The sequence below is a fragment of the Thunnus maccoyii genome, chromosome 14 (genome assembly GCF_910596095.1).
Source record: "Thunnus maccoyii chromosome 14, fThuMac1.1, whole genome shotgun sequence".
NCBI lineage: Eukaryota > Metazoa > Chordata > Actinopteri > Scombriformes > Scombridae > Thunnus > Thunnus maccoyii.
In genome coordinates this window covers 20,007,524-20,034,213 of record NC_056546.1, presented here as the reverse complement: position 1 = coordinate 20,034,213, position 26,690 = coordinate 20,007,524, and the positions used below count along the sequence as shown (strand labels likewise).

The 26,690-nt window shown below is 38.4% G+C and overlaps 1 long non-coding RNA gene across 1 annotated transcript; it reads left to right on the top strand.

Moving 5' to 3' along the window:
- LOC121912211 lies at nucleotides 1–26,557 on the top strand. Its single transcript, XR_006100031.1, has 3 exons — nucleotides 1–105; nucleotides 8,449–8,495; nucleotides 20,558–26,557. It is a non-coding gene; the product is annotated as an uncharacterized LOC121912211 (long non-coding RNA).
- Nucleotides 26,558–26,690: the final 133 nt, after the last annotated feature.

Sequence of the window (26,690 nt, the reverse complement as noted above, 5' to 3'; positions counted from 1 at the left end):
GGATGGCTGAGGGGGCGTGTCGGAGGGGCACCCGCTTTACTCTACTGGGCAGACTCTGGCTCCAAATGACATCACACAAGCAAGATGGCAGCTCCCGGAAAGGAGGTATTTTGTCTTCACTTTTACTGGTAGGAAGTGTAGACACATCGTCAATATTTATATACAGTCAGTGGTTTAGGGTCAATGACGTGACACTAACTTTTTGTGTCCATATGGTTTAGTTAAATTTCAAAGGGTTAAATGGGCAAGCGTTATTTGAAGAAAAACTTACAAATTACTTGCACACATCCTTTTTTGAGAACCTGGTCTAAAATGTATGGTTATAATCAATTTTGAGAGAATATTTGGGGGAATATGGCAAAAATGTCAATGTGGTGTAGAAACTTTGTACCAAATAATTAAACTTGCATAAAAAGGTAAAATTCTCAATAAAACACCCCATCAGCTAGTTTGGAATAATCTTACATTAGAACTATTTAATGGAAAATAAAAGTAATGCATTGCTCTGAATATTATAATTAATTTGGGGAATCATGTCAGTCAAGTCAACTTCCTGAAGTGTAACCAAGCCAGTCAAGGAGCCATTTTATTAACATTGTCCAAGAAGACCATGTAACAGGAAATTATATCACAGAGAAGGACCTGTGTTGCCCCTAACTGCTTCATGCCAAGGTTAGTAACTGATAAATGTTTTCCTGGGGTCATACCAGGAAAATATTTATCATTTATCATAACTGTAAAAAATTGTATTTACTTTAATTTAAATTATGTTTGAAATATTCACACCAAGGTCATGTGCTTACATAGGTGTCCATAATAATGCTTGTCAAATTTTATTTTAAATTGATATGTCAAATGGTGTACCCAGTTACACCATGACTCCAATTACAAGTTTTTCAGTTAGAGGCCAATTTTGAGCCAAAGTCAAAACCTTCTTTTCCAATAAATGTGATTTCAAAATGGCCTTCACTTTTTCTTTTAGATGCTTATCGCCAATATCAATATCAGAATATTCTGATATCTTCAGCAGTTGCTATTTTGTACATAGATCTAAAATCAAGCAAAAATTTCTTCCACACTCACCATATTTACTCAAGGGTGTGTGAAATCAATGCAACAAATAGTGAATGCTTCCCTGATGCACAAGCCAAAGACTATGGCATAAACAGCATATGAGTGCACCCCTCTCGCTGACTGTCTAACCATAATCTACCCGCTTAAGCTCAACCCTGGTCTTCATGCAGTTACTGGTGGTGGGTATTTACACACTGAAGCCCAGTGGTGAGGGAGAGCAACCAGAAACTGGTGACCACCCCTAAACCATGGATGTACTCTCTAACCATGGTCTCCGCAGCACTAGTAAAACAACAAACAAGACGAAATCCATAGGGGTAACACCACTGACCCTGACGGGAACACCCATTCATGTCAACATAACTTTCAGTACACCAGCCAGACAACACTTACCTTACATTGATTTCCATTTTCACACACAGGGATACTCCCCCACCCTGTGCAAATAAATCACCTTGCCAAAAATAACTACAAACTACTGCATCCCCCAAACAAAAGCACCCATTTCCCAGTATTGGACACAGAAAGGAATAATGCGCACAGGACAGCACTGTAGGGAAACCCTCCCTAAACCGAGTGATGTCAGCTATGATGACAATTCCATTCACAAATTTAGATCCGTATCAAAATGCACCATCCAAAAGCCAACAAATGTAAGGTGGAACAAATTATGACCAAACAATCATGAACATCAGCAGTAGCAAATCAAACAACAAAGCTACATACCCTTTAGTGCAAAATGGACCCAAAAAGATGGACGAGCCCCCCAATTTGCCCCCAAACAAACAATGGCCTTTGACTCTAGAAGGAACATGGTCAGGCGAACTGGTTTGTGTCAATTAGCGTAACACTATTTTTCATAAAAATATGATAATATACAGGAAAATTAATGTGGAATAAAATGTAATCCTCTATTGTAGTGTAACAACAGTGGTGTTTTTGTTTTTGTTTTTTTTTAAACAATTTTTACATAATTTGTCAAAGATGATTAGAAAACAGAGATGTTTTCAGCATATGTCCCGCTCAATATTGCAAAATCACATAAAATTTAAATTTAGAGATAATTCTAATAAAATCTATTTTCATGTGATATTTTAAAATTAAGTAATTGTTTTTATGAGTAAACTTACATATACTAGGGGTATGCCCGAATACAATTGCGTTATTCAGCAAAGCACAAAAATGGGTTGCTTATGAACATTTATTTCGTACAAATATTTAAAAAATAATTTGTTTTTGGGAAGAAAAAAAACATGTTAAATACCAGCACGCAGGTTGGTTACATTGCTATCTTAGTCTCTCTCCTCTGCTTTGCTGTTACATCTATCAGCAGGTCTCAACAAGGGGAGTCACATCCACCTGCTACATGACGCACATTTCCTTATTTGGACATCACTCCTGGAGTTGGGGGTGTTCACCAGAGATAAAGCTGAGTTACTGACATGAGGGAAGTGCTCTCAAGGGACTCTCCATAACCTGTTGTTCCCATTCTCCTTTTCACAAAGTTAAATTGTAAAAAATAGGCAATAAATGAAAAGTGCAAAGCAAGAATTGCCTATGAAGTTCTTCCCTACACGTTACATGCTCTGCTGTCTCTGTGTTATGGGTGTATAAATAAGTAGAGATCTGGCTGCACATTCTCATTGTACTTAGTTTTAGCTCAGTAGTCAGCGCAATCCTTTATGATCTGAGAGACTTGAGCTCAAGACCTGGTGTGGGGACTTCCTTCGTAAGATAGTTTATTCATAAACACTTATTTTAACACCTTAATATCCTGAAATTAAAAGTGTAATGAAAACAAAACTGTATTTTTACACCTATTTCCACTTTTATTCGAATACAAATAAAAATATAAGTAATTTTGCTGCCTCAACAAATATAAATACAAATACAAATACTGGGCTCTCTAAACATCCCTAACATGTACATATACTCTCTAGGTGGATAAAATATTTAATATTTCTCATTTTTTGTGGTTATACCACTTGACATTTTCAGGCATATTCAGTCTTAAATTTTGTAAAAAATGATACAAATGTTATTTCAAATAACATGAAACCAACATAAATGCAAAATGTACATTTTAACAAACATAATGCATGTTTTTAATAGATTGATAGGCAGACTGAATAGATAAAATAGGCAGCATGACAGATATCCCCCCCTCCCCCCTTTGTGTTTTTTTTTTTGGAAGCTAGATACAATTCAACAGTGAACATATGCATTATTCATTTTTAAAGCCACATTCTCTGAGTGGATCATTTGGCCTGTGATCATTCCTTGCGGGGGAAGACTGTTTATTTTTTATTGAAATAATCTCTCAGTAGGAGAAAAGTTGCCCATGTGAGAAATCTGATTTTCTGGCAATGCACCAGAGTGCAGAGGAGGAGTGTAGAGGAATAGAAGTGGAGAGAGGAACTGTGTGAACAAGATTTCCTTTGTTATAGACTATCAGACAAGACAAACAGCCGTTATTGTGATGGCTGACAGTTAATTGCTACCTCAAAACCACTTTACAATCATTATCCTGACTACCTGATCTTTTGTTGGCACTGGTGCTGTGTGTGATCCGTAACTTGGAGGCTGCAGCCCGCGTTAAGTGTTTTGCTTAATAAGCTAATTTTACTCACTTCTGTTCACACTCCCTCTCAATTTCCCTTCAACATTTCAGTTTTAGGTCTTTGTGTTTGTGTGTGTGTCCATGGGTATATGTGCATTGAGTGTGGGTGTAAACAATGTGCACTACATAGTTGTCATACCCAATGTGCTTGTTAGCCATCTTGGACTCCCCTGAGGCGTGTGTCCCTATCCTAGGACTTATTCATGGTGCAGTTTTAACAAGCACTGTCGATGTGAGGCTATTGAGAGCTTGCAAGATTGCAGTCAATGGCAATTTCATGTGCCACACAGAGTGCAAATGAGCTCTGCAAATATTACTGGGGCCCTTAATCTATGTCAGTGACAGCAGGAAGGCTGAAGTGCAATGGCCATAGGCTGCAGTGAGCAGATATTATTGTATTAAGAGCAGCTGGTTCAGCAATCCAAGAAAAATTAAGTAACCTGTACCTGCACTTCTCTGTGGATCACTGATGAAGCAAAAGATTATTTTATTGTTTGATAATTAAAAGACTATTATGAAACAAAAAGCTATTTTATTGTGTAAGTAATGCACTTAAACACACATATGGTTAGTGCATAAGGGGACTTATCATACACATTTCCAGGTCTATAATTATACTCTGGGGCTAAACTGGAATATCTGCATAGTTTTTTACAGTTCAAAAAACTCATTTATCTTATACTGTTCCTTTATGCAGCCCCTCAGTCCAGCCTCTGTCTGAAACAGGCCATTTTAGCTCCTATCTCTTTAAGGCCCCCCTCCCAATGAGCCCACTCTGTTCTGATTGGTTAGCTTCCAGAACCTTCCTCCTTCCAGGAGGCTACGTAAACAAACAGTAGTAGTACGATTTCACTTCTTCTTCTCGTTCTTTATTCAAAATTTCAACTTCTCAAATACATCTTTACGTATTCAAGCTGAAATCCGATCTAAAATCAACAACAACAACAACAACAACAACAACAACAACAACAACAACCCATAGAACAACCTCAACAAAGGCTACGAAATGAACGGTTGTTTGTGGGCATGCACAAACAATTTGACATCAGTTAAATGAGCTATGTTGATCCAAACACTGTTAGCAAAGCTAGCACAGTGTTCCTGAGACAGCTAAACTTCTCCGATAGAGATATCCAGCAGGTGAAGATGCGATTTCCGTGATCATGCTCTGCTTTGGTTTCCAGCTGTTTTCGTAGTTCTGCAAACTTTGTCACCCACAATGTTGAGCTATTTAGCTCAATCAGCTGCATTACCATGTCCTGTGAATCCAGCCAGTCTATCAGAGATAAATCCAGTTCATGTCCATCAAAGCTATCACGTTTGATCAAGAAAGAGAACATGGGTTCATACTTAAATTCCCCAAATTGTGTTGTGAACTCCAACTCAAACTCGCTGATGTATTTGCATGTTTCAGCGATGCTGATGCTGTGCTGTGTGGACAGCTCCCTTAATCGTCTTAAGTTGCGGAAAGTAGAGGTAGCCACATTGCCAGCTTTCCAACAAGAGCTGGCCATGTGTCGAACATGTTCAAAACAGTTTGCCCTGCACCTTGCAGTTGGAGATTGAGCTTGTTGAGGTGTCCAGTAATATCCGTGAAAAACATAAGTTTCACAAACCACTTCTTATCTTCGAGTTCTGGACAGTCTTGGCCTTTTTCAGCCAGGAAGGCCTTTATGGAATCAAAGCAGCTGACAAACTGCTCCAAAACTTTTCCGCAGCTTAGCCACCTAACTGCTGAGTGGAGAGGGATATCTTTGTATGAGCAGTCCATTTCCTTGAGCAGGGACTGGAACTGTCGGTGTGTCAGAGCAGATTGCTTAACTATGAAGTTAACAACCTTCACCACTGTAGCCATGACCTCATTAAGATCTAAATTTGACATCTTTGCACAGAGGTTTTCTTGGTGTATTATGTAGTGGAGTTTCATGAGGGGGTGACCGACTTGTTCCTCAATTAATGTGACTGCTCCCCTCTGTTTCCCGACCATGGCAGGGGCACCATCTGTTGTCACTGCAAAAATCTTGCTAATGTCAATCCCTCGCTCCTCAAAACGCCCCCTTACAGTCAAATCACAGTATCTTGCCATGACTGCCAAACATGGTATGTCATTCACATCCACGCTCTCATCAAGTGTGATGCTAAATACCAAGACTTCTTTCAAACCAGCTGTCTGCTGCGTGCCAATGTTTTCTGCTATTTCTTCGATGCATTGTTCAACAGTTCTGGCTGATATGGGAATGAATGTCTTTTATTCTTGATTTTATTGTCTCTTTGTTCAGTAAGCCATCAAATAAAACTTCTGAGCTACAGAGGAAAACCTCCTTAATATATTCACCGTCAGTGAATGGCTTTCCATGTTTTGCAGTGCAACAGCTTGCTTCGGTAGCATGATTTTTAGCAGTGGCAAAGACTTTGAGGGTGTTTGCTTGCTTCCCATACCTGGAAACAGCACATTTGATGGATTTGGCCTTGTCTGCCTCATCCTTGAAAGTTTTCTTGTGTTTGGTCTCAAAATGGCGTTTAATACTCAATGTTTGGCTAAAACAACATTTTCAAGACATGAAGTACACACAACACGGTCCTTCTGAAACACAAAAACCCCGCTCGTCTGTCCACAAGGACTGGAATGCCTGAACCTTTACTTTAGCTTTCTTGGCTAGTGGGCCTGCCATCGTCTACTGAGCCCGCACTGGCACTGCTGAAATGATTTTAGCAGCAAATTCATCAATCAAACTAAAAAACAGGCCGGGCAACTGCCAATGGCTGTGAAAAAGGTAATTTGGCATGCGGATCAGAGGGCACTTCAACATTACCAAAAAAGTTCTTGTCTTGCACACTTATTGCTACTGTGCCATTGGTTAAGCTATTGTGTGCCAATGGTGACTAAGGTTGTGTTATTAAATTAAGCTCAGATAAATGCAGGAAAGAAATGCAATCTACAAAACATAAAACAATGTGCATTCTTAGGTAAGCCTAGTTTCTTCAGATCAAAGTGTTGAAAAAAATCAGAACAACATGGAGTCCATAGACTAAACATTGCTGAATGATGTTAGGCTTCCTCCTCATACCATTTAGATAAGTCCATTAGCAGGTAGAAGGCTCTCAAAGTGTCACGATTGCTTCTCTGTTATTCCTGCATGTCCAGAAATAACTCGTACCTTGTATGCTGCTGAATTATGAAGTGAGACATGGTTTGGACCTGAAGCACTCCCAAACGGAATGATATTCTTCTGCTTCAAATATGACAATGAAATGAGAGGAGTGAAAGCACAAGAATCAAGGAGAATAAGGAAAAAAAGGCCATGTGAAACCGGAGACCTCTGAGAGGAGGGGGCAAGTAGAAACCCACTTCATGAATTAACAAACCCGTGGTAATGGAGTCTAAGGTCTCATTGCTATTTGTGATGGAGGCAGCCATGCATTCACTCTCTACTTATTAGGAGGGAATGGGGAGACAGAGTTCTTTTGATTAATACTCCTGCCTTTGTGGGGTTGATGGGGAATGGGGAGACAAGCAGGGAAAAGAAAAAAAAGAAGAAGGAGAAGAGGGGAGATAAGATTACCATGAGGAGAACAAAACATTATAAATCTATACCTGGAAACTGACTGATTCACTGCAGCAGGACAATCACAGAGATTTAGCAGCTGGCCAGATTAGGCACACAAGAGGCACAGCAAAGCAAAACAATAGCCATGACTCATAATGCTCTTTGACTAAATATAACAGCGTGAAAAGCCAAGGTACACTACATTTCTGGAGAAGCACTGATCTACAGTGCATACAGTATCCTTTCAGAAAGCATTGGCAGCCTGGGTAAACATGATCCAAATAGGAAACAGCATATAAAGCTGAAATATATGGTGAAACAGACAAAATGATTGTAATAATCTACTGAAACTGTTACAAATCCATATTGTTTGTGTTGACTAATGCTCATGCTGGTCTGGTTAAAGCTCAACAGACCAGTAGCGAAACTCAAAAATGTCACTTGCATGTAACCATGAAAAGATTCTGACAGGCTTTTATATTTAGAATACAACTACACTAAATTTCTGGACAAGTACAACCTCCAACATGAATACATTGTTGAAAAGATGAAGAGCTTACATCTCATCTGTGACTGCCTGCATTACAGTCAAGCTTTTGCAAGTTACCTTGCCCAAAATATCCTCTGTATTTTCTCCTATTCAGGTCCAAAACTGCAGCTAGTTTGACATCTGGAGTTATCATAATAGACATGTTAGCATGTCACACCTTTAACCAGTCTTCACTAACATTAAATATATAAAATATAAATATATATATATAAAATGAGTAATTTAACCAGGAGGTTTTCCACTGGACGGAGTGTCAATCACATCCTCCATCAGATTTGACAATAACAAAAAAGGGACTTCAGGAAAATTAGAGATCATAGGGGTATATTATTACTGAAATTTTGGGGTTTTTTTCAGCAATTTTATAGTAGGTTTCACTATTTTGTGTTGAAATTTGAAGTTGCCATTTATATATAATTTTATAAATTTCTATAATTGCAAGATTTCTGTTCATCCTGTTAATTTTCTTTCCATGGGCAGAAATGTTTTGACGCCAGATGGAGTTTGTGTAACTCTTTGTGTCACGTTAGATAACTACATTTCCTTGACTGTCTGTTGAGTCTGTCTCTGTAGACTGTAAGTTATGAAAAAGGTATTTATGATTTATAAATGCTGGCATCTGTATAAATCCTTTTTTTCTTCTTGTCTTGCTGAAGGAAGCTTTTTCTTCCTGGACTCGACGCTCTGCAAACAATGTTAACAGGTCAGTTTCAACCCCATAACTTTGTGTAACGGCGAGGTACAACAGCAGCACTTGAGTAAAAGCTGTTTAGGTGTTTGAAAGCTTTGTGTGTCAGATATAAAGAACAGAATTTATCTTCCAATTGAGGTTTAAAGGACAAACACACTCTAAGAGACAGTTTCAAAATGAGCCACTGTTGTCCATTTTATTGTTTGGTGTGTTTTTTTTCCTATTCCCACAGATATAACCACATGTGGCTGACATATTATCATAATGAGATTTGAGAACATAATCTTAGTCAGTGGTTAAAACATTATTCTGTTGTCACCCTCCTGAATCAATGAGCAAAGACTTCTTTGTTAAACAGGACATACAGTGTCAGAAATTAAACGTGAATGTCTTAGATAAGCAATAGTATTATATAACACACATGAAAGATTTTATCACAGTAACATATAATCTGTGTGGATTGCTTGAATTGTTGTTATCTGTCAGATGTATTTTATTGAAGAGAAATGAAAACATCTGCTTGTGCATGTGCCGATGTGTCCCTACAAACCTGCCTGGAATGCATAAACATCACACATTGATTATTTCAAGGGATTTCAAGTGGAGTGTTGACATGCATGCCAGCTATCAACCTAATATTTCAGTAATTTGCTTTAAGAAGTTTGGCGTTTCAAATTAGAGTAGAAGCTTTTGCCAACACATAAGGATACCTGTTATTGTGTTAGCCACAAAAGGATCAGATATATTTAATTGGCAGTGCACATGGCCAACAGACGCATTCTGTTGTGTTTATATTACATTAGGTGTCTGTATATATGGACATCTTCACTCATTTTTGTTGAAATGATGAAATCCATGTCACGCAGACCCTTGCTGACCACCGTGGCAAATATGAAGCATTATATTGCAGTTACAATGGTATCATGGTATGTTTTTTTAAGATATTAAAATGTCTTAATGCAGGTTTTAAGCCCTAGGGGACATGAGGTATTTTCAACCCTGTCTCCTAGAAATGATGTTTATATACTGTAACAGTTTCCCCAAATACATTATGATGGCAAATGTAATTGCTGCTTGGATTATGTTCACAGGCAACATTTTCTCGAATGAAGTGAATTTGTGTACCTCGAGGGAGGTGATTTTTTTGTTACATAACCATAAAAAAATGTTAATCATACTTTGGTTACTGTGAGCAGATATTGTATTGTAAGAGTGGATATTGTTGGAGAAAATGAATGCGTTAACAAGTTGTAGATGTGTTATGAATATTTGGCGACCCGGCAGATTAAGTTAATTAACAGTAATGTTTCCTCACTACTGAATGTTGGTAAAAAAAATGCAGCATTGCACTTCTACCAAAATGTATTCACTGTTGTAAATTAGCAATACATAACTACTGGGAAACAGAGTTTACAATATTGGACTCCAAACCTGTCATGCTGCCATTAAAATTACCACAAAAATACTCTAATTTTGTATATTTGACTGTTATAGTATCAAACAGAGTGAACATCTCTTGATGAACATGACTTGGTAAATCAGGGAATGATACTCACACTCAAAATAGATTTTAGTGAAGGATACTTGCGCTTTATCTATGTGGGATTCAAAGATATAATGGCTTTTCATTTGATTATTGAATAATTCCCACAACTATTCATTTCATTCTGTCATTATTGCTACTGGCAGTCAATATAATCAATGCAGTTGTCTTTACTCCTGACCAATTTTTCTGGACAATTTCACCAGTCAAGAAATGCAGTTTGGCAGTCAAGTCATCATTTCTTTTGTCCTCAAGGCTTTGGAGAAGAAAAAAAGAATGGCTGCTTGGCACTCATGCACTTCAATAGTCGAAGATCAGTCTTATACTTTGCCTTAAACACAATGCTAATTTTTCTCACATGTCTGGGTCAAAATGTAATGCCCTTCAAATGAAGAGAATGGGGTTGTCTGTGCACACCATAATGAATATTTTGGCCAGCTCTGAAAAACACCCTGAAGGGAAACAGTGGAATTGAGACAAAGTTTTCCAGCTCACAAAGACTGCCAAATCTCAGCTTGCATCTATCAAGCAACAGTTTGGTATGCTCACCTCCCCTTACCACCTGTCTCATACAGATCACCAGTTCAAACACTTCTCTTTCATGTCCTCACCGACTACAGTATGCAGCTAAAAAGAAAGATTGGAGGTGAGGTTGTTGTTTCTGGTTCTTTCTTATTTTATTCGATTCTAACTCCGTGGCTTGACCTCAAAAACCACTTTCAACAAGCAATACCTGCACCTCGGGTTACCATGGAAACTCTTCACTTAAAAATAGACCTAGAGGAATGAAAGCTATGGGTAGAATATGCCTTCTTGATGTGGTTCAGGAAGATATATGGTTCTAGGTGTACCAAAAAACAGGTTAGCATCTGGCTGTGTTTTACAGCATCTTTAAAGCATTAAAGTGCCTTGAGATGCCCAGATTGTGTTTTGAAAGCTAGAAAAACAATACAACCAGTATTTGCTGATGCAACATTCTGTTATAAAACTGAATTTAGTTTGTAGGATGTGGCTGATGGACTTGTTACAGCTGAATGATGAATAAGTGTCTATTCCATTTGACATGTTGCAGTGTATTTTCAGTAAATGACAAAAACAAAGCGTCAGAACAAGGTCTGTTTTTCATACCTGCGCTGAATGAAGTCTCTACAGAATAGTGTGTTGACAGCTATGACAGACACCGCTTCACTTGCAGGATTTACATATGCCATGGCTGTGAAGATACCTGACGAGGTGTGGTGTTAATGCTCCTTTGTTCAAGTGCCACCACGGGCTGGGGTGATTTTAAATCTTGTTTGTGCTGCGCTATCATGTAACTTTGCACCTTTAATTTACGATTAAAATGAAAAAAAAAGAATGAAAGAAAAGAAAAAAAGAAATGCATAACATATCACACTACAATTGTCCCTTTCCCTTGTGAATCTTCCTTGCAGAAACTGTGCATATCCTAAGAAATCCCAAAATATGTTTTGCTAGTTGCCAGAAATTTGTTTCAATGGGCTGATTCACCTCCGTCCTGGTTGTGTTTACACATCAAGCTTTAGCATAACTCTTTACTCAGCATTTAGTCCAGATGGTTCATAAAATGATGCAGCCTTTCACAATAACAAGAGGAACAGATTTAAAGGCGCAAAATGAGCTGGAGCATAAACAACCCATGCTATTGCTCGTAAAACACATCAATTCTTATCCTGGTGGGGGGAGCAATTTGAGACTTTTATTTGCTTTCAGTTATAGAAGTTGGTGCCACATTTTAGGTTGTGGTGTGACAAAATTGTAAAGTAAAGCTGTTTCCTCCTCACATTCAGTATTTTACTGTATATCTAGTGTATAGTACAGTATAGTATTACAAAAGCAGTACATGTGCTTAATATTTTGATTGTGTGTGAGCGTTTGCATATGGACATCCCTGAGTGCGTGTGTGTCCATTTGATTTAGCATTTTTCCCCTGAAATGATTCATAAATTGTCCATGTCTTTGTCTTGTTGATCCAATTATATGTGATTGACAGGAAGACAGACTCAAGGCTCAAGTGGGTAGGGCCCTCCGGCTGTTTACTGATCTACATTAGGTTCACTATTTCATAATACACAAAGAGAGAGCCGTAATTTGCCTATAATGAGGGGAAAACAACACATAGCAGCAGGTACTTAAAAGGAGTTATTGAGACAAATATGAAAACACAAGCTGCTGTGGTGTGAAATAAAGCCAAGATGCCTTCTTAACTGTCAGAGCGGAGAATAAAAGAAAAAGAAAATCAGCAGCCTCCATAGATACAGACAACAGCTGTAGGTAAAAGTAAAAAGAAAAAGAACATCTACATTTATTGTCTTGCAATAAAGAATCTGACTATATAGGAAGTTACCGTCACACTGTATTTCCTGTCATCTTTGACAGCAGAGACGGTGATCTTTGAGATCATAACACCTGAGAAAATTAGTCATTTACATCTGGCAGTGTTTTTATTCCTGTATCTTTTTTTTTTTTTTTTTTTTTTTTTTAATAAATGCAATATTGGCTAAACTTGCTGCAGTATCCTCCTGGAGAGGCTGAATGATGTAAACAGAGGAATGCAGGCAGTCCTAGTGTGTGTAAATGGAAGTGAAAGGGCATGTCTGTGCAACTGTGGTATCTATAATTGGACAGTTAATTCATTAGCACAAGTCTTAACCTTTACCTTCGTGTTGGTCACATGCACGGACTAAAGAGAGGACAGGGTCGACACTGAAGAGAAACGATGGAGGTCAAGCCCTAGCTGTGGCCTCATTGCACTGGGGAGTTGGTAGATACACAGCTAGGTAAACACATTAGCTGACTGTGACAGATGCAGTAGATGTAGGTCTATGAGCAACCAGCAATTCCATGGATAATTGCAATACGTATTCTGGATGGTAACACATGTAAAAGACACAAAAACCTATTGAAAAATGTGGCCTTTGTTGAGATATACAATGCATCTCTATGTCCATTTGGTTGTTTCTCTTATAAATTCCCAATTTTGAATGACGTCATTCACAGTATAATAAGGGCAGGTACATGTTTAACAGTAAAAAAAACCCCATAAATTATCTCACACATGATTTGGGTTCTGGTTTCAGCTCTGTAAGGATAATAAAGAAAGGTCTTTTCCTGTAATGGTCATTTTTCACTGACGCTCAGCAATCCAGCAATCATATATGGAGCAGTCCATTGAAAAGGAAATAGAGATACCGCACTAGATTTTCCACCTGCAGCAGTCTATAATGCAATGTAGCCACCAGACATGTTAGGTTTTCAGCTTTAGTTTTTTTCTTGCCTGAAAAGTAATCAATCATGAATATTGCTCTCTCCTCCTAAGTGCACATAAAACCCAGCTGGATGCAGCAGATCCAGGTGAATCGACTGAAAGTCACTAAAGGCATTCTGGGAAATAAAAATGTAAATTACAACATTTCACAATATGCAAAAACTCCACAGACTGAAATTTAGGATTTCAAAAGAATAAATAAATGTTAATATTAACATGATATTAGTGTTATTTGTTACATGGGTTATGAGTATTTTAACCTCCAAACAGATTAAATATAGGCAAGGGAGATACCCTGTAAGTAGTGATATAGTGATATATAGTGACCATGGTTACAGTGATCAACCGCTTATATGGATCAAAAAGCATGGGACACAATTATTCCTATACAAATGCTGTTAAAATAATTCACTTGTAGTAATCAAGTAGTCCACTTATGGTGTTCATTTTGGGTCTTGCCCAGCAGTCTTCAGCTTGACCAGGTGGGAGTGCAGTTTAGCTTGCCGGTTAAGTAGTTCGCTGACCAGGCTCTCAATGGTAAGGAGCTCTGTCTTGAGCTCGGACAGCTCAGGATCCGTCACCATATCTGTGGATAACGCAGTCTCTCAAGTGGATAACCCACGACAGCCTCTCAGACAACCAGCAGCGGTAATTCAGCAATTACAGGAGGTTAGCTCTGTTTAGCCACTAACTCTGCTAACCGTGCTGTGGCATCCACATGGTGACTGTCAGAGGCTCAAACTGTAGGGATCAGGCCCAGCAAATAATACCGAACTGTAGATCAGTTAAAAAAGTCATTAAAAACCAGCGTTAATTTTTTATATTCAGCAAGGAAACTTTTAATATCAAGAATTATAATCAGAGTGCGGTGAGAAACACACAGTCAGTACAAGTCAGTAAATAGTGATGCTGTCTGTTTCATCAATTTAAATTCATGTAATAAATATACAAATGGCAATTAGCTGTAATATGCATGAAAAATAAAGAAAAAGAAAAAAATTTGGTCATAATAATCTTCCGCTTATAGTGATCAATTTGAAAGACGTGTCAAATTCGGACAGATGTGATCACTATAAGAGGTTTCCATTGTATATACAGTATGCATGTTATTCCAGTTCATAGCCTGATCTCTGACCATGAAATTAGAAGATTATGACAAATGATAGCTGCAGTTAACCATAATGACTATAGATTACCAATAATGAAAAAAACAGCCACAAATGATCAAATGAGTTGAATGTGGCCCCAAAAAGTCTTGATAGGTTATATATTGATTGTGATATACAATGGCAGTGATGAATAGCTTTTAAAGCAAATGTCACATTTGCTTTCTGCATGACTGCATAACAGGCATAAATGTATTTTTCATATGATGGCTGTGTAGGCTGAAAGGACTCTGAGGAGCAGAGAGATGCACACCTTTATTATCTGATAATAGCAAAGCAAGTCAAGTCAAGTTTACTTGTTTAGCTCGTGAATCACATTCAATATCTCAAAGGGCTTTAGAGGCTCACAGCAGCACAGGTTCCTAACCTTGCCTGAGCTCTATAAGAAGACAAGGGAAAACAACAGCAAAAAAGACTAAACCTTAGCCTGGAATGCATGCTCATTTGGGTCTGGATTGGGATGGCTGTAGTCAGGTAAGGCAAGCCAGACGTCCCTCCCTCCAGCCACTTGATTAATTTGGGATCCCAAGACTTGATTTGGGCCAGATGGGATAATCCCTCCAGCGTGTTCTGAGTCTGCCCCTGGTCTATTCCCAGTTGGATGGCAGAAGGCGTCCTAACCAGATGCCCAAACCAACTTTACTGGTTCCTTTCAAAAAAGGAAGAGCAGCAGTTCTACTTTAAGCGCCTTCCTCAAGGGAAAGAGGAGCCTGGATAAGATTCATAATTATTACAGCCGCTAGAGGGCTTTGTCACCTCAACATATGCATATGTCGTTTTGGGGCATTTTCTGAAATGACTGATCCTTAGATACACATCAACAACAGTGGAATAACCATATGCATTTCCCCTGACTTGCATGAAAAAGTCAAGGTATATGGATTCTGGTATGTCTGTACCAAATTGTTAAAACTATGCGATAAATTTGGCTGTTTAGTTGAAGGTGATGCCCGTTAAGCTTTTATAAATGTTCTTTTGTCCAAAAGCATGAGGAGCCACTGATTCCAGCAGTATCCAATCACCCTGTGTTGTGTTACACTAACAGATTACTGCAGCGTAGATGACAAGCTGCCTGGCTTGCAGTCAGCTGTAAGACAGTAATAGTGCTCTCCTTTTCCTCCAAGACTCCATTGCGGCTCAGTATTTCCTCAATGCCTGCATTAACAATGTTCATTGGACTGAACTCAAAGGCGACCATGCCACAACAGAAACTCTCACTGGGAGAGTGAAACCACCCAAAACCACCCAGTAGGAGTGAGAGTCCATCCAGTATAAGATGATAGCAGCAACAGGGATCTGATCCCTTGCTGGCCTCCTACAATGTCCTTTGTTCTAGACCAGAGGCTGCCAGGAATTGAACCAAGGTCCCTGCAGTGGTGGGCGTGTGTGAGTCCAGGCCAGTCCAGGCCAGTCCAGTGAGTGTTTTACCTCTATACCACCCAGATGCGTCGCTGCTTCTCTTTCAAGCGGCGCCATGAAGCTCTTTTCTATCAGGGCTTCCAAACACCAGTCTGTGTACGTGGTAAGCCAGGCATCCAGGCTCATCCTACTCCCTGTGTTTGTTGTTAGCAAGCAGTGAGGGTGAGAGGGGTTCTGCAACAAGAAGAAACATTTGTCTTTGGGATAATCACATTTAAGTCTGCCTGGAAACTTAAACACTGCAAATTCCCATGACAGATTACACTTCTAAATCTGTTTGCTTACATATTTACACATCAACACTTGAAGGTTGAAGAGGTCATGCTCACTTTTCATTGATTTAAAATGTTCATACATCTGCACTGAGTCTTGTTTACTTGTGAAGGCAAAATGATTTAATTATAGTTTGAGTCAGTCACAGGGGCATCTTGTCAAGGTGCCCAATTATAAAAATATCATGTGAGAATCTCATAAAAGACCTTTAAACCATATTACATAAATTCCACATATGAAATAGCTTGGAGTGGGCAATTCCACAGAATGAAATTGACTGGAAACTGGGTGTACGACTCATAGTGGGGGTTTTTTTTAGGACATTTGTAACATCATTTGATGCTTTTTCAACCGAGTCCTATGCTTGTGCCTTTCCACTATCCACCAGCAAGATCAAAGGTGATCTTTGATGGGATGGACAATTCATTCCACCCTGACAGGTGGGATACAGTCAGGGATGCCCATCACTCAAGCTCCCATCAAACTGTCAAAGACGTTTCTTGATCAATCACTTGAAGAGGAGGAGAAAACTGGTCCCTTGACTATCCACAAGGTAAACAATGATATGAGAACAGAACCTCTTTTAAAATCTATGCTCTTTCTCATGCAATATGTTTTAATGTGCCCTCATAATTGAAATCATATGTTAAAAAATGTTTTAACAAATGCTATTTTATTATTTGCTCACTGCTTTCACATATTTTTTCAAGGGTGTTTTTTCGTTAATATGAGTAAAAGACAATATGTATATTCACTCAGCTGTCAACTCACATTTCTGATTTGGCTTAAAATGTTGTTTATTGTATCATAATTTTCTTGTATTAATTCTTCATCACTGCTGAAGTTGAACTGAAATGCACAAGTAAAATGGAGCAGGGATGGTTGTGCAGCTGTCTCTATATGAGCAGACTAAAATGACAGTAACAAGATAAATGCAATATATTCTCATTACTTTGGGGCTTTCACTCTTTATAAATATGCATGACCTCAAATAGTCACAAACATTGCAGATGAAGGAATGGAAATCACACTCTCTTGGTAGCTTTGGTGAGTTTAATTTGAATCTATGAAAGTTACATCTATAACTCAGAGCTCTGTTTGGAATATTTGTGTGAGAATGTGGAACATTTCCTTATATTGGTAAATAATTAGTTTGTCTGCATGAAGATCCTCAGTGAACAACTTACTATAAAGGACTCATTAATGACAATTGGACAGTACAAAATAATCATTATAGTGAGCACTTTCATATGTCTCTATGATGCTGCTGAATGTCATTAATATATGCATGCACATGCACATGTAAACACTGATAAGATACACAGGCACATAGGGATGAAAATGCTCACAAACTCATTCATCTATTTGTACTGCAACACATACAATAATAATCCGAAAAACACAAAACATTAAGTGTCTGCTGTTTGTATTAATTTCTCTGAAATCACCATCCTTGACACATTGTACCTCTGATCATGTAAGGACACACAGCGATCCCCAGGTTGAAATAGTCAATTGTAAAATCTATAAAAAAGAAAACCTCTCTAAGTCTCAAGGAAACAAAATGCAGTTAGTAGTTGTTTGCACAGAAAGCATTGCATTGGCTCTTTTTCATATCTTAGACGGACTTTATATTATGTCGGTCTATTATTTGGTCAGTCCACCACTTTGGTCCATACTACAATAGCTCAAAAACAATTGGATTGATTGCCATGAATTTTTTTACATACATTCAATGTTCCCAGATGATATCCCAATGAATTTGGTAATCTCCTGACATTTCCCCTTGTATCACCACAAGGTTAACATGTGGTTCAGAGTGATTAAAATGCTTCAACAGCGACACCTGCAGGGCAGAAAGAGAAAGGGCAGTCTGTGTGAAGTGGTGGTGAGGAGCAGTGGAGGGGGAGTGGGGGACAGAGGAGGACGGGCTCCTGCTGTCCTCCTCAGAGCGGGATCTCCTACATCAATTTAATGTACTTCTTTTTTTTCATGCTAATCTATGATTGGCCAAGACACGTAAAATGACGCTCCAAGGGAGGACGTCCTCCCTAACCAATTAACAACCAGAATGCAATATTGACATCGAGTTGGTCCAATGATAGTTTCATCTTCAATTCTCTCCACTGTAACATTCGCGAGTGTGACAAACTGTTAAGAGAAGACTGGTAAAATATAGATAAATTATGTTTCACTGCTTTTATCTAGCAGTAGATAGCTGCTTCCGTTAGCCAACGCAACAGTTAGCTTGTTGTAGCAGCCTGAAGGACTCTTTATACATCCATGGAAGGACTATTAAGGACTGTTGTTAAGCTAACGGGAGAATGGATTTGGTCTGTGCGGCACAGCAGCAGCAGGACGCCACCGGGAGGCTGGAGAGAGAAGCAACCGGAGAAACAACCGGGAGAGTTAGCTTGTTGCTAATGATACCAGACTGATTAACCAGCTGCCACAAAGTTCTGTTAACTAACAAACAAGATGACCAACAGCCACAAATGGACGTTATGACATGGATACTTCATCTCCATGAAAGAAAGAAGAAGACATCAGATAACGTGAGTCAGATACAGCTTCTCTCTCTCTGTCTCTTTGGTCGCTAATTTCATCTCTGATGGTTAAATGTCTCTCTGTGGCTGTTTTGTGAATTTATCTCCTTAACAAGAATGCAGCAGAGATCATATAATGTGTTGTGGGTAGTTTGCTTGTTGAAGTTACAGTGAGCTGTCTGGACTCACTCATTCATGTGGAATTGATCCAGTTTTTAATTGAGTGGTTGTTCAGTCACCTGTTGTTGTTGTGACTGCTGCTTGCTTGTGACAATTTCTTCAGTTCGTTTTTAAGCTGAGTCGTCTAATGAGTAATAAGCTTAAAGTAGCTAGAATAACAAGTGTTAACATGTCAGCTTTGTAGACTATATTTTGTATGTGGTGCATATAGATAAGAGTGTGTAAGTCATGTATTTGATACATGCATTAATACTTTCTGATGTGAATCTACACTTTTAGATCTGTGAATTTTTTTAGTGTTCAGTCTTTCTTGTATTCACCACTGATCTGTACCTGTATCACATTATAAGCTTTGTAGTACTTTATATATTTCTGTTTACTAAGAAAATACATAGGAAACACGTGTAAATCATGTGATATGTTGCCTGTTTTTGATGAGAACTCCACGACTAAAATGAGTATTTCTTCTTCTTATGTATATAGTAAATGTATTTTAAAAAAGCAGCCTTTTCACCACTCAGGGGTTTTCGCTTTTGAAAGCAAATTGTTTTTTGGCATATAAAATTGCCCCTCACCCCTCCGATTTCATCAGGTGGGGGACAATGATATAGTTTGAATGCGGTTTGTTGTAAGATTCCATGTTGGTTTTCCTCCTGTCCTCCCCAATTTTTTGAGTCACCAGTCGCCACTGATAGATATGTATCATGTTAATATAAAAAAGCCCTGTAAGTGGTCAAGGGTGTCTTGTTGCCTTCCTCTCAAAGCGTGCTGGGATAGGCTCCAAAGCCCTTTGACCCTGAAGAAGAAAGTTGGAGGTATAATAATGTATAAAATAATGAATGGAAGAGTAAAAGGGCACACTGGTGCAGTGGTTAGCACTGTCGCTTCATAACAAGAAGATTCTGGGTTACCTACTGGCTGACTGGGGCCTTTCTGTGTGGAGTTCGTATGTTCCCTCTGAGTGCTCTGGTTTCCTCCCACAGTCCAAAACCATGCAGGTTAGGTTGATTGGTGACTCTAAATTGCCCGTATTTGTGAATGGTTGTGTCACCACTGTGATTTACCGGTGACCTGTCCAGGGTGTTCTCCACCTCTCGCCCAATGTCAGCTGGGACTGGCTCCAGCTCCCTATACGACAATCTAAGGATAAGCGGGTACAGCTGATGGATGAAACAGTGACTAAAAGAAATGTAATGGAATACACAACCTTATAAAATCATTGAGTGAACTAACAGTTTGACAGTTTTACCATTATGTCCTGATTGGCACTATTATGGTGTATTATAGTCTCTTTAAATTAGTCTTTCAAATCAGGTAAATGTGGCAGGAAAAAAACAACCTGTTCACCTTGCCTTTCAGGGCCTCCATTATACACAACATCATTGTTAATTAACTTTGAGTGTTAAAATCAACACTATGCTAGTGTTTATACAAAATTAATGTAACACACTAGTTATGAGCAGTTGCCCCAGAGCTATATCAGCTCCACAAGTGTACCACCAACCTTCCAATCAACACTTGTCATCTCAAAATAAGTGACACTGAAAAACCAGCACTAAATAACTCAAAAAAATCTGTAGCTACTCTAAGACACCAAGCCTCTCTTACTCTTATTTTTACAGTGGAGACCTGAGGTAGCAGTGTGTTCTTGTATCTTTCAGTTTGAAGTGGACCATGACCCCAGGTGTACCAGAGGCCCAGCTCCTAATGGCCTGGTCCTGCAGACTGAGGAGAACCAAACTCTTGGCTTTCCTTCAGGACCAATAAGGAAGGAAATGGTTGCACTTGTGCCTGTGGGCAGTTTCAGCAGCAGCATTGGAAACTCTAACCTTAATCCTAACCCACTTGGGGCTTAGACAGCCAAGCCGATGTTAGGCACAGCAAGCGCCAGGACCATGGATATACAGTATACTCATGGTCAGTGCTCAGCCTCGGGGGTCACAAATAGCATATTAGTCACAAGCGCCTTATCTTACCTCTTTTGGGGTAAATGACTATCATTCAAGGCCTCCTTGGCCAGACGATAGATACAGGCAACATCTTAGGGAAAAAGTGCAGAACTGCCAGTAGAAAAGTGCATTTTTTCATTTTAAACAAAAAGGGCATCCCACCAAGACTCCATGCTGATGATAGGAATTCCCTCTGTCTATGGTACTATCATTTAACTATGATAATAAACAGCATATAGCCATAAGTGGCTAAAGAGTTCCTTAATGGACTGAGACACAATACCATATGGTCAAAGTCATTTCCTCAACACTGGAAACAATGCTGACATGAACAAAATAGGATCTGCTGTGCTTTTGAAAACAAATTTATCAGATGAACCCTGAAGAACACACAGGACCATCCAAGCTTTAATATTGACATTTTTTGGGGCACCTTCCTTGTTTCCAGAAATTCAAAACTTTTTGCCAACATGACAATAGCTAAATACAAAATAAAATGAGGCCACAATTCAAGCATTGTTTCTCTGAAATGCACATATTTCTAGAAGAAAAAAAAAAAAGTTACAGCTGCAAAACGTATGGCAAAACGCAATACGGCATTGTGCGGTTAAGCATGTTATCTTTGGGACAATTTAAATGAGGTTGGCCAGGAATAAATTGTCATGCCAACAAACACAATACCTTAGCCCCAAACAAATATATTGGACAAAGCTTCATTGCAGTAGAGTGGAATGAAAAGTCTCACCTCTCATGCATTAAATCTCATATTCTTGAAGGGATTGATGCTTCTAACAATAGTTCACTAAGCCCAGCTTGTGGGGCCCTTTTGCCATAATTGCTTGTAGCAGCATAATTTTGCTACAATAACAGCTTGCTATTGTGGAGAGGAGAATTAGAAAAATGTCAAAATAAAAAATTTACTCTGCCTGGCAGTCAAAGGGGTAAATACAAACAGAAAGCTTTGGACTTACAGCAGTGTTTCCTCTTTGTCAGAGCATTGACAGTTTTTAAAGAGGCATACCCCAGCATGAGCTTATGATAGGTCACCTTCAAACATTTACTGCAACACTCATGATCGATAACATCAGTGAAATCTGTGCTTTACTTCTGACTTGCTGTAAAACTTGAACTGAGTACCAGACAGTTTATGACAAATGATGACGTTCACATTTTCCTTTTACTTGAGGGTTTTCAGTTTTAACTCCTATATTCAGAGCAAACTATATCTAAAATAGAATCCGCCTCAATTAGAACATAACAAGCAATTAAAAGTAAAAGGTACAACAATCAGAGACGCAGTGCCCTGAAAATATTCCTGTGAGAGAAGGTCACAAAAAAAGAAAAACAACCAAAGGGCACAGTATATAACTTTTTTTGTTGTTGTTGTTTTGCTGAGTGCATATTATAACAGTAGAGAAGGGAGATTTGTGAGAGAGGATATAATTTAGTGTTGTTTATGAGTGAAACTATGCAGTGAGTGTACTTCCTCCGCTGGTAAGCCAGTGAGTAGAGGGGTTCAGTCTGAACAGAGCAATACTCATGATGGTGAAGGATGGTGAAAGGAACAGAGGCTGGACCACGTCATGGTGAGGACACCCTTAGCGGCTTTGTGTGACAGTCAAGGTTTTGAATTTGTGGACGGATAGCAAGAGTGGAGATATACTCAGTAATTTGGGAAGGCTGAAGACATATAGAGGCCAAAGAGAGTATCTCTGGAAGCTGATTAGGAGAAAGCTGCTGAAGTCCAGACAGGTTGATGATAAAAGTGCAAGCAGGAAAGCAAAGTCGCTGCTGAGAAACAGTCTGCTCCGACACATTTTGGAAGGTGGAAAACCTCTGGATATTTGGTGTTATTTTGGTTTTATAAAAATGTAAAAGTGTGACATAAAAGTGTGACTTTTGGGACCACAACTTGATAATTAACTTTCTACTCTGAACATTCACATTTGTAAAATTCTCACAGAACATGAGACAAAGTGATACACGGCGCTGTGAGCAAGTTCTGTGCCAAATTACAGTGAATAGAAAAACGATTTGAGTGACAAAATCTAAACTCTTATGTGCAAACATAAAGCAGATAAAAAATACAAATTCAAATATTTTTTTTGTTATATATGTATTCTAATAGCAAGGATTACTGACTCACCAAGGTAATTCTTCAACAACTAATAATGATCTGTCTTCCTTTTCATTTTTAATTTATACTGTATTCTTTTTTGTCTAATGGTTATAGATTAAAAAAAAACAAAAACAAAGTTGGAAGCCAAATGAGTAACAAACAAAATACCAAAAGTAATATGCTTTTCCACACTCTGTATAGCAAATATTTTAAAAAAAGAAGAGAGGTCCAAAGCACTCTTCTGGCAAAAAAGTTTAAAAACCTTTATTCAGATGGTTATTTTATGATTTCATGGTGAAATTCTTAAAAACATAGACAATACTTGCATGTTAAAATAGAGCTGAGTTACAACCCACGCGTAGCGGCACACACACCCTGAAGATGGCTGTTTGTGCTGCTATGCGGGGGTTGTAAACCAGTTCTATTTTAACATGCAAGTATTGTCTATGTTTTTAACTTTTGTGTTCCCTACCAAAGAGCACATTCATCACACTTGTTTGTACCTTTTCTTTCTGTAGCAAATATTTAAATTGATTTTGCTCTGTTACAGTATCTATATGTAAACCTATGAAAGGCCTAGATTTGTAAAACATGCATTGCTGCCTCTTATACAACAAAAATCCAGTGTTTTCATTGGACCATATGCCTCACACTCTTTCCTAATATGGTGGCATACATGTATTTTAAGAGTTATTAATATGTAGCGTATATTATGTTTGTAATAAACCCAACAGAAATGCATTAATGTGATACTCCCTTACCCGCAAGAAAACCACTATGCATCATTCATCAGACTTGATATCTAAATTGAAATAGATAAATCAACATCTAACATGAGAGAGAAAAAAGTGAAAAAGTGACGCTGGTGTCATAGAGCAATGGCGTAGAAAAAGGAACCAGGAGACTGAGGACTGCATGAAAAGTGTGTATCTGTAACGATGCTAACAGTTGTAATGAATAAATAACTAAAAGTTGATGTATTATGTATGAAGCAATTTCTGCAGCTGGAGTGAAAACAGTTTTAAAATGGGCAAGAATGGTTTTACTTTCAACATTTCTGTGGTGGAATATGAAACAAGGGACAGACATTAAGGGAGGTGCCATTAATTATCTGCGGCAGTTAGATATAATACTTTATGTCTCTAATCACATCATGTGAGAATAACTTGTGACAAATTCATCAGAACATCAGTTTAAATTGATAATTATTGAGCTATTTTATGTGTTATCAAACAAAATAATGTGCATTGTTTCACACAGAGGCAGTTGATGTGGCAGTTCATTTTGTGGCAGCAGACCACACTTCACTTAAATACTGCACACAATGTCTATCTTCCCATTATATGCACATCATGAAGATTGAGTGTGGCTCTGATGTCGTCATGTAGCCATGGTTACCAAATACACTGGCCTACACATCAACACCTCCTCTAAAAAGAGAGATGCCCAAGGAAGCTGGATGTGAACTATTCTCTCCATGCTCTTCTTTCCTCTTCCCCAGTGTTATATATATATACAGTGTATATGTATGCGTTAACATCAAATCTGCAGTGTCTCATAGCTGCAAAGGTCTCTTACTTAACAAGCAGTGGGCAGAGAGGAGAGACAAATAAATATTGAAGTGGTGGGTCAGAGTCAGATAACCAGTGTCAGTCAGTGATGGTTCGGCTCTCTGTAGAGTTTGCTTCTTAAATCCAAAAGAAAACACACAGTTTGGTCTTTTAAGAAAAACTGAAGCTTCCTATAGTGAATGTGATACAAAAATGTATATTTTCTATACAAAGTCTAGGAACAACCAGACAATAAAAGAGGATCTTTTGCTTTCCATCAATGATGAGAGCAAATGTATGAGTCAAGCACTGTGAAAATTGTCACCGTGTTATAACTTACTTGTCAGCAAGCTGCTTGAGGTTTATCACAAACACATATGAGATGCCACTGCTGCAACTTATTCATGGGATTTCTACAAGTCATTTGTAATGGCTGATTTATTGTAGAAGGTCTGCAGAGTTCAATAATACTGTTTACACTGTTGAATCTTGATCTAAATCTACTTTAAACTTGATTTTAGGTAACTTAGCGTCAGGCGTTGTACCCATTCAGCTATTTCCATTCAATATACAATTGTAAGAGTATTGACTACTTTTATATTCAATTTTGCACTTGCTAAGAAATTTGGGGCACCATCTCCATTAGGATGAAAATAAATATTGTTAAATTAATCAGTCTCACAACCAGGCTTAGGAATTCTTTCCGATACAAGGACCTCTGTCTTCTGCTCCAAAGAACAAACTAGACAACTTCTGCTGATAAATGAGGACATTAATTTATTCATTTATTAAATATTTATGTTTATATTTGTAGATTTGTCCTTAGGTGTCCTTACTGTACGCATCATCGTTTCATATATGATACACTTAAATAACCACTGCTTCACTCTAGGAGACTTTTTCATTGGTTGCTCTTTGTTTTGCCTTTAGCTACTTTAACTATCCTTTATACCTAAAACATCTTTTAGTTCCATTCAGATCATCATATCCATTCAGACACACTCAACAACCTTTTTATTGTGCCTAGAATCTTTAAAGAGACTGGGAGATGTGCTTTTAAGTTTAAAGCACCGTCAGACTTGTTTAGATCGATTACTTCTTTCCATGACTTCAAGACTTCTTTGCTTGTTTACCTCAAATGTACTTGTTCTTGTTTTTGATTGTATTTACCTTCATTTTTAGTTTCTAAGTAGACTCAGTACTTTGACATAACGTTATTTGGTCTGTTCAGTGTTTTTCTTCTAATTCATTCTTTGTACAGATGACACTTGTAACAAATGTAGTGGGTGTGGTCAGGGATGGTGTGAGAGCCCTTATGTGTATGTATATAGCTTCATTTATACTCCAGAGTTGACGTGTCTGTTTATACTACCCTCTGGAGTTCACTTGGAGGACGGGTTCCACACATGCGCAGTAGATCGGCGTTTACAGGAAGACAGCATTGTGACCGTGCAGACCAGCGTGGTAACAACAAATTGGAGGTTTGCGGATGTCCACACCGAGTGTACGCGTACACCCTCTGTTGACGAAATTTACCGAAATCTTCTCGTGGGCCCTTGCAGACTCGCAGACGCGAAAAGTATAATTACAGCTTATGTCCTTGATGATGTTACTATGTTGATTGTTTTGTGTCACTGGGTTGTTTAATTTATTCTCATTACTACTTATGTATTTTGTTTTGTTTAAATTTTGTTAACTTTGCCTGAGGACCTCCTCACGAGACAGTGCATCTCAAGGGGTTTATCCTTTAATTAACTTTTGAAATAAAATAGCGAAATGCCTACCAATAACTGAATAAATGAAGCATTAATAATGAGTACATAATGTAAGAAAAGAATTAGACAAATTAATTGAAAACCTTTAAATGGTGAGATAAACCTTAACTAAGTGGGCAATAATGAAGTGGAGTATGTGACTCAGAGTTATCATAAAGTGGTGGGACACTAGTAAACATACTCAGCTTCTCTAAGATGGAATAATCTCTATTTAACATCAACTCTTAATCACAGAAAGTGGTGGATTCTGCCTACTTGTTGAAGAAGTAGAGATGAGACCGTTCTGACTGAATCCAAAGTTGTGGCAGTTTTGAGTCTACTGGTGCGGCCTACTAGCAAGTTGCAGGTCTGTTAGCCTGCAGGGCCACAATGTGAAGGTGCCTCCGGGCTGGCGGTGTTCC